General features: G+C 38.6%; 1 non-coding gene across 1 annotated transcript; it reads left to right on the top strand.

The window, feature by feature from the left end:
* Nucleotides 1-252: 252 nt before the first annotated feature.
* Nucleotides 253-334, top strand: Trnal-aag. Its single transcript has one exon. It is a non-coding gene; the product is annotated as a tRNA-Leu (tRNA).
* Nucleotides 335-8848: the final 8514 nt, after the last annotated feature.

Genomic DNA, 8848 nt, shown 5'->3' on the forward strand with positions numbered 1-8848 from the left:
TGATATGATAGGAATATTGCTAAAAGCGGCGTAAAACCAAACCAATTTCCCCTGCTTAGTGTCAATACGCTGGTAAGGTGGTATTTTCAAGAATCAATACCGAACACACCGCAACTGGCAGCAAGGGAAGATTATGAACACGGTTGGCGGTGCCTTGTGCTAAAGCAAATCTATTTTTAGCTCTGTCAGATAACATGCTGGGCTTATCTTTACCTACATTGCTGCTCTGAAGGTTTTTCCATAAAAAACAGCGGTAGCGTGGCCGAGCGGTCTAAGGCGCTGGTTTAAGGCACCAGTCTCTTCGGGGGCGTGGGTTCGAATCCCACCGCTGCCAAATACATTTTATGTCAGGAATATTTTACCAATAAACATTAAGGGAACCAAAACCCAATATTTCAGGGAATTGTACCACGGTCTTTCCACTGGACCGTTCGAAGGTTTGAACGTAGAATGACCACAATGGCTTGGGTGATGACCAATAGTTATAAATACATTACAATAAATTACATTGCAGTTCTCGTAGATGGTGCTAACTCCTATGTAGACACGTATCTACGTCTAACAACTGTTATGAATCGGGAATCTTTTTACTATATGCACCTTCATGCAAGACATTCTATACAATTATAGACTGGTGATGAGGTGTTTATGGACCCGCGTTTTTATGGACCGAATTTGCCAGTCTATAATTGTTTTATTATATAATTACCGAAAAAAAGCTTCTAAAATCCAAAACATGTCCATTTAGTCCAAAAAAGTAATTATATTTTCACTACAAGCCAATAACGTTATGTCAACAATACTGTGACATGTAAACAATAGAATGACGTCATAGCTTGACGTGAATGACGTCATAGTTTGACGTCATAGTAACTCAGGTCAATATGACTTTTGGTCGGACCTGGGTTGGAGTCAGTATGCTTTTCTGTCGACGGCCACGTGACCGCCTCTAGACCAATCAGGTAGCCGGAAAAATATGCTTGCATAATAGAAGTATTTACAGGTGGTCTATACACGACAAAAGGTCTATTGAAACCCTACGTTTAATGCAGGAAGAAATATTCAAACACTTTTCTGAAAGCAATTTCAATCTGTCCATTTGTTATAAAAGCATTTGGAATTGAAACATGTCAAGTTCACGAGTGACGCATGTAAATATGACTATCATCGTGACTGCCCTTTACACGGTTGTTGGAAGACAGCCCTTGGTATTTCTAAAGATGGCGCCAGTAACAGACCCAATCTATACGACCTTGTCTGCCAAGCTTACCATATATTCAACAAACAACGTGTATGAAATAATCAACTCGTGATTAAGCACTTTTCCTGAATCTGTCCACAGCATAACATATGGCAATGACACAGATGAGCTTTTGGGGGGAGGTCAATTTCTGTCCGTCGTTATTAACATAATCAATTCAAACATGTCTGGATCGGAGCCATAATAGTTGTGAGTTAGTGAGATTCAGATAATTCAACAAACCTTTGTCAAGTTCAAGTTCAAGTTGAGTCGAACGCCAGTGCGTAATAGATATGGGATCTTTTATGAATGAGTCGGTAACCATACAGTGTGCCAAGTCGAGTGACATAAGTGATCATGAACTGAACGTCTATGTATTGCCTACATAACAGTACAATACAATGGATCTGCACAGGCAGGCAACGGGAATACTGGTGATTAGAGTACCGTCTTCGTGCTAAGGCGATCGTACTGTCATAAATTAAAACAGATGTGTGAAGATATTAGTTTTATGGAAGAGCATCCTAGACATTACAAGTTGTATCACTCCTTATATGGTTTAAACATATTTATTTCATGAAAAAGCAAAGACACAATTTTCATGAACTGGATTGGTCAACAAGCTCAAAAGAACTTATATGAAGAACGCTCCAATATACAAAGATATATGAAACAGTATCATGACAAGAAAAGATGATATCTAAAATGAAAGTAGATGGTATGACATGTAGTCGGAAAATTAAAATCATGATGGTTGTATACATTCATGGCATCTGCAGTCGGGATCCATAGTAGTATAGCTTTGGGAATTATAGGTTTTAGTGTATGACTTGCTCAGTTAAAGCACCTAGTTTCAATTATAAATAGATGGACTGATTTTAAGATATGTGATTGAATTTGTGGGTCCATGGAAGACGTTCCGTATAAGATTGTTTCTAATGAAAAGCCATTGGTATCATAAAATTTATTTATTCTTACAGCATCAAATCTGGGACATACAAAGAAATAATGACGTGCATCTTCAGTAGGCTGGCCACACAAACAATCTGTTCTCTCTGATATATGTCTGTTGTGTTTGTCAGCGTTGAGATCGCTACATCACTCCTTATATGTGGATGTAGACCGTTATTTTTTATCATTACCGGTAGTCCTAAACATTAAGGTGATGACTGGACATCTAGTTGGACAAGTAAGACTGAATTGACTGTTGTGGGATTTTGGTCGCCAAGGTTCATACAGTCTGTAAATGTTCAAAATGCAATGAACACACACAAAGTACTTGTCAGTCTTAACATAAATATATTGAATTTTGAAAAATAGCGGTAGCGGTTTATCCCTTTTCTGATCGTGAAATGTCTGCAGTTGAAGGTTCTTGACAGCTGACATTGTGAAGACCCATATCGCCATACCGATCGAACTATATCGTTGCGCTTGCGTAAGTCTTGGCATATTCGTGATGGTGTTTTCGTTACTGGATGCTTGCTCTGTCCAACAACGGTATTTAAGCCACAATCATACACGTGCATTTGGACCAATGTCCCTCAATTACGTTTTTCACGTTTTCTAAAATGCAGACGTTTTCGTACAGTTTTCGTAATCGGGACCATGTTGCGTTTTAGCGAATGCTTGCGTTCAAACCTGTACTATCGTTTTCGTTGTTTATATAATTATTTAAAAAGTGATAACTTTCTTTTTCCCGATAGTGTATGATCTGTTTTACTTCATGACACAGTCACTGTCACATGGAAGATCAGCGCACGAAACAGCCATAATTCCACGTGACACTCGCATGTTTGTTCAAACCTATACAACCAATCATCCGTGGCACCAGGATGTATGTTATTAACTGACATTTTCTTTGATGTAGATATAACGTATGTACCTTTGCATTGAAACTCTGTCACTGTTCAATGATCGCCTTTAATTGATTCTTGGCCCACACAGGCACCTTTCACACGATTAATACCTGTGTATCGACATAGAAGTATAACTCATAGGGTGTTTACAATTGCTTGTGTACAGTTGGCAAATGTTCAATTGAACAAAAGCGGAAAATCGAACGATCATTTCAGCGCCGCCTAGTGACATACTGCGTCTACACTGACCCGCCTGTGTCGTCGCGTGGGGAACTGGGTCAAAAGAATTATTATACCATTCATGGCTTTCAGGACTATGGGACAGATGAGTATATTATCAAAGACATGCATGACAACTCGAACACCCATGTCAACCATTGCTGTACTAACATGTCCACCTACAAAGCAATACGTATACGCGAATACCCAGTTTAATTTCAAGCGACTATTTATTATTACTATTTACTTACCTTTGCGTGTGTTTGTGACGTGATACCGGGGGAGTGGGATATTCTCACCTTATCGAAAAATAATTCTGGTAAAGTCACTATCTGACTGAGATTTATGCACATATAATTGCGATAAAGTCGACATAGAACAATAGACTTTCCCATCATTAAGGAAATGTTTGTAGACTAGTGTTTTTATTATACTTGAATACGTAATATAGACTATGCGCTAAATGTCATGTTAAATGATGCAATTGGATTTTTTGAATTGGCATAATGTAATTGATCAGTCTCTCTGTCTCTCTGTTGACTTGAACGCCGTTTTAATTGAATGACTACAACAGAAACTCCATGCACATTCCCAAGACACAAACCCTATCATGCTGATGGTACATGACTTGCTTCATTTAGGGCTTTAGCATTGCAGGGAGGGCTGGGCAGTAGGGGAAATAATATGGTTCAGGGACAGTGAGATAGACTAACAGTACATCTTACATAAAACAGGTAAGGTATATATCTACGCGGAAGAATCGCCCAGAGAAAAGACCCGATAACCGGCATAAAAAGACATAACTAACAACCTTCTTGTGTGAGTGCCTGGCGTCGCCTTTGTTGAGATCCACAAATCAGATGGTCGTTATAGGTAAGCCTCTTTGCTGTTAGTCCTCGGGGGCTGGGTCTAAATATAGGCGGTATATAAGCTGCCGAACCCTCCTGTGGAGGAGCCAGTTCATCACGTGGTTCCAGAGTGGCGTACTGCAAGGTGCCGTTTACTTACAGATAGTTTTTGAAATTTCTGACGACATCTACGTCTAAAATTCGTTTACCTGTTGCCTGTATGTGAGCTGATTGCATATAATCTAGAACTATAAAAGTAAAGATATCAACACTTGCAGAAAGGGAGTTAGGAGATATAGAAAGAAAGGTGTGTGTGGGGGGGTTGGGGTGGGGGTAGGGGCGTACAGCTAACAAAAGCATCTATCATCAGTATATGTGGATCAGTATATTATTAACAGTTGATTTGTTTCGTTCTCTAGTTCTTCTTCTATCTTGTCATTATATTTGTGTGAATGCAGTATATGTTTTTGTTTCATGGCAAAAATATCTGTATTTTCTGTTACCAAAATAATATATTTGAAAGTAATTCTCCGCTGCTTGTTCCTTTTCTCAGCTTGAATTTGTAATCAAAAGTATTCAAGAGTGAGACAGGGAGAGAAGGGGTTGTGGGATTTTTGCTGTTGTGAGTTGATTAAACCTAAAATTATCTATCATCAGTTAATATGGATCAAAACACACACACACACACACACACACACACACACACACACACACACACACACACACACACACACACACACACACACACACACACTTTAGTAGTACAATGCATCGTTTATTTGACATTGTTAACTCGCATATCCGGATATTTGATACTTACGCCCCTAAACTAATATATCTAAATGCTCGTGTTGTACTTCTCCTCGCAAATGGTGTATTGAAGGTTGACTTTTATGATAGAGATCTGACGTAACCGCCAGTAATGACGAGATGAACAGATACAAGTTTGTAAGGTATACTGTTATCTGCTGTCTCTACCCCGACATTCTTTATGCACAGATTGAATAATAAGAACAGACCACAAAGCTGTCGCAAAAAAATCTAAGAATAATAATAGGAAATTAAATATTATCTTTGCCACATGTCAATAATAATCTTGATAATATTCACGTGCCGACAAACATACGTTCTAGTGAAGAAATTTAATTGATTTGGCCTATGTCCAAGGATATGGTGAACTTGTGTGGTGTCACAAACACCGGTGTTGGAGTATGACACAGTCGATACATTTTAAAGTTCGATATCACTGGTTATAATTGGAGTGGATTATTATGGAACCTTTCTATGCAAATATTAAACTGACATACAAAAAAATGTGCACACCATAATTTTGATCTCGAAAGAGTGAGTTGGGTTTGACGCCGAGTTTAGTAATATTGCAGAAATATCATGGGACATCAAAATGGGCTTCACACATTGCACCCATTAGAGGAATCGAACCTTGCTCTTTGGCTTGTTGTGTTGATAATGAAAATTAAAGGAGAATACGAGAGAAAACAAAACTTTTGATGTATTGTAAAGGATATTCTATAAGTCACCTTTCGTGATTAAATTAAACAAAAAAATTATAAAATAGCAATAAAAACACAAAAAACGTACTCGTATTTCCGCCTATTACGGAAACACCCGACAGTTAATGAGCAGAGGGGTATCACGTGACATGACGTCATATGTGCCTGTTGCTGTAATTTCAAGCATATGGAACAACCAGACACTTTTTCCCATCAAATCATTTTCCTGAAAATATATGAAGTGTAAAGAATATTCTAAACAAGATGCATGCAAACATTTGATGAACAATTTAAACGAAAACGAAAATATATACGGTGGCAAAACTGAAAAAAACAAAACAAAGAACAAATCACACTTATCCAGTGATGCTTTTAACATGAGTATCATTGTTGGGTTTAGGAACCTTAAGTTGGCCGTGATCGATTCGGCGAGTGTTTTTAACCTGGAAAAGTTCGGAAAAGTCTCAGACTCGATGGTTTACATGCAGCCGTCAAAAAGCAGGGATATTGTTGCTTTAAACAACAAACAAACATGTGTGTGTACAAGCCAAGCAGCCAAACAAGGTGTTTACATCCATCCACCTGTAACATATCAAATTAACCTTGTGCTAGAAGATGACTATTTCATTGAGCAATTGGGCACCCCGAATAACCTTTAACCAGAAACCAGGCGCGATACGTCAGATCATTGATGGCGACATCCCGACCACAATTATGCCTGTATGTGACATATGCTTTGATTATCACTGAAGCGTCAAGCAAATCGTACTACCTTTCTAATAACACATAATATGCCTGCCCTCTGTGTCTAATGTGCTTACTATCAAGACACACTGTGGATGCTGAACTTACTGCCCAGATCACTTTTGACATAAACAAACATTCTATTCACACGGCGTTCCGACTTTCCAGCAACAATACCTATCAGAGAACTTTGACCGGACATTACCCTGATATATTGTACAGTGAATGTATATTGACCAACATAAATAAGGGGACTGACCGATGATCCATTGAAGGCAGAAAGTAAATATATATTAATAGTCTATGCCAAAATGGGAGGCCATTGCAAATGTTTTCTCCTGGCTTACAACTTGGTAGTTAGAGACGATTGTGTTTGTGAGTTTAAAAGTATCAGTGGTTTCTTGAGGCAACTGTGAAAGTGGCGGACGCTACAGGTTGAAAAGTACACGTTCATCCTGTTCGCGAACATCCGGTGTCTTCATTTTCTGTTAAAAATTTGTATGTAAATTACAAAGTTATCGACAGAAACCATGGCCAGTCGCCAAAACACCGCAAACTAATATCCAAAACGTAACTATGAAACCCGTTTCATGCATCGCCATTAAACAAACTGGGTTCTTGATTTTCCTTTTCAACCACCATCAAATATGTTTTTTGAAATTTTACGTACATACCAATTTCTCAAGCATACAAAAATGCAACATGTACTTCGTGAAATACCCCGGTCCTAAAAATGGATCCATAATAAGTTCTTTATGAAAACATTCAGTCAATACAAACACAACGAGAGCGGCGAAGGACAACCGACCATTTGAACACTTAGTCACAATCTTAGACAGAGGCAAACACGCTATTCTCTGCATTAAAAAATATGTGCAAAAACATGGACATGCTATTTCATGCCTCCTTTTGAGATTAATATGAAAACCATTTCAAAGTCAATATTTCTTTAGATTACTTTTTGTTTCTTTGTTAAGACTATTTATTTCTACTTCCGCTTAGGCTTTTGATCAGGCGAACGATACATGAGAAAAAAGAGCATGTTTTTTGTCTACCGCTTTACGCCGTTAACAAAGGTCTGCACTGCATAAACTGAATGTAAAATATCTTTGAAATCGTACTCCTTAAGCTTATTAGACCTGCCATTCACAGGGCTGTCAATACAATGAATGCTATGCAACGAATACCACGCTTTTCTCAGGTGACAATCCTAGCCAATTGCCACGACAAATATTATTCAATATTTCATATTTTTAAACATATTGAATAGGTGCAAACAGATCTTACCCACAATGAGACGATTTTAGGAAAAGGATAAATATTGGTTGTTAAAGCTCACTAATTTGCGTCACTTGTACCACTGTAGATATTCCTCAACATATTCTGTGGTAAAAGACAACTAAATGGAACGGGTGGTAGCCTCCATAACTTGGTTGATAGCATGTCATCCCACCTCATTTGCGAGGATCGGTGCTCATAAGGGGCGGTGGGATAGCCAAGTGGTTACGTTCAGCCGAAGACCCGGGTTCGATTCCCCACATGGGCACAAAGTGTGAAGCCCATTTCGGGTGTCCCCCGCCCTGATAGTGCTGGAATATTGCCAAAGGCGGCGTAAAACTAAATTCAGTCACTAAGTTGATGCTCATAATGTCAACCCCTGGATTTCGGATCCAGACTTAATTTGAATATACTCGAATACAACGGCCTTAAACAAATAAAAAAAATAGAAAAAAGCAAAAACAATAATAATAAAACGAAAACAAGAAGAACCCCCAAAGAACAAAAAAATACAAAAAAACAAATATAATCTTTTAACTGTGTCATCAGCCACCCCACATTCCAAATCACACCACACTCATATCATAACACTCTCAACAAGCCAATACTGGCTACAGTATTTGAAGCTACTTAACAGTTTGATATGCACCGGAGCAGCAGTACCGAGTCCCGATGACAGAAACACCGTATTGAGGTATAGCATTACACATTCATCTACACCATTATACCCTAATTTTCACAAATATGTGCGGCTTACTGACGAAAAACGAGGGCCATGAAAGGCTCGGTGACAAGAGAATGTATTATCGTGGTATGATCGCGTATTGTGCTGGTGTAAAGCGGGGATTGCCAGAGAAGGTTAGACTATAGCCTCGTATTGTCTGTCAACACCAGACAGACACGCTACACACAAGATGGATATAATAAAGGGTCTTCTAATGGCGCTTGAGTTGAAGTAGGAATGTGAAGCTTGTGTACAAATCATCATAGCGATGAGTTAGTTGAAATTCCCTACACAAACACTTTGTGTCTGTTGACAAGATGTTTTGCTGAAAATGTGAGTGGTTTAGGCGGTAAAGAACTAGAGTGAAATCCTCGAGGATTATTTAAAATCTGTCGACTTAACCGGGATTCGATACAAGCGGAGTTTGT

This window comes from Haliotis rubra, unplaced genomic scaffold (genome assembly GCF_003918875.1).
Source record: "Haliotis rubra isolate DU_JTF1 unplaced genomic scaffold, ASM391887v1 Scf42, whole genome shotgun sequence".
Classification (NCBI taxonomy): Eukaryota; Metazoa; Mollusca; class Gastropoda; order Lepetellida; family Haliotidae; genus Haliotis; species Haliotis rubra.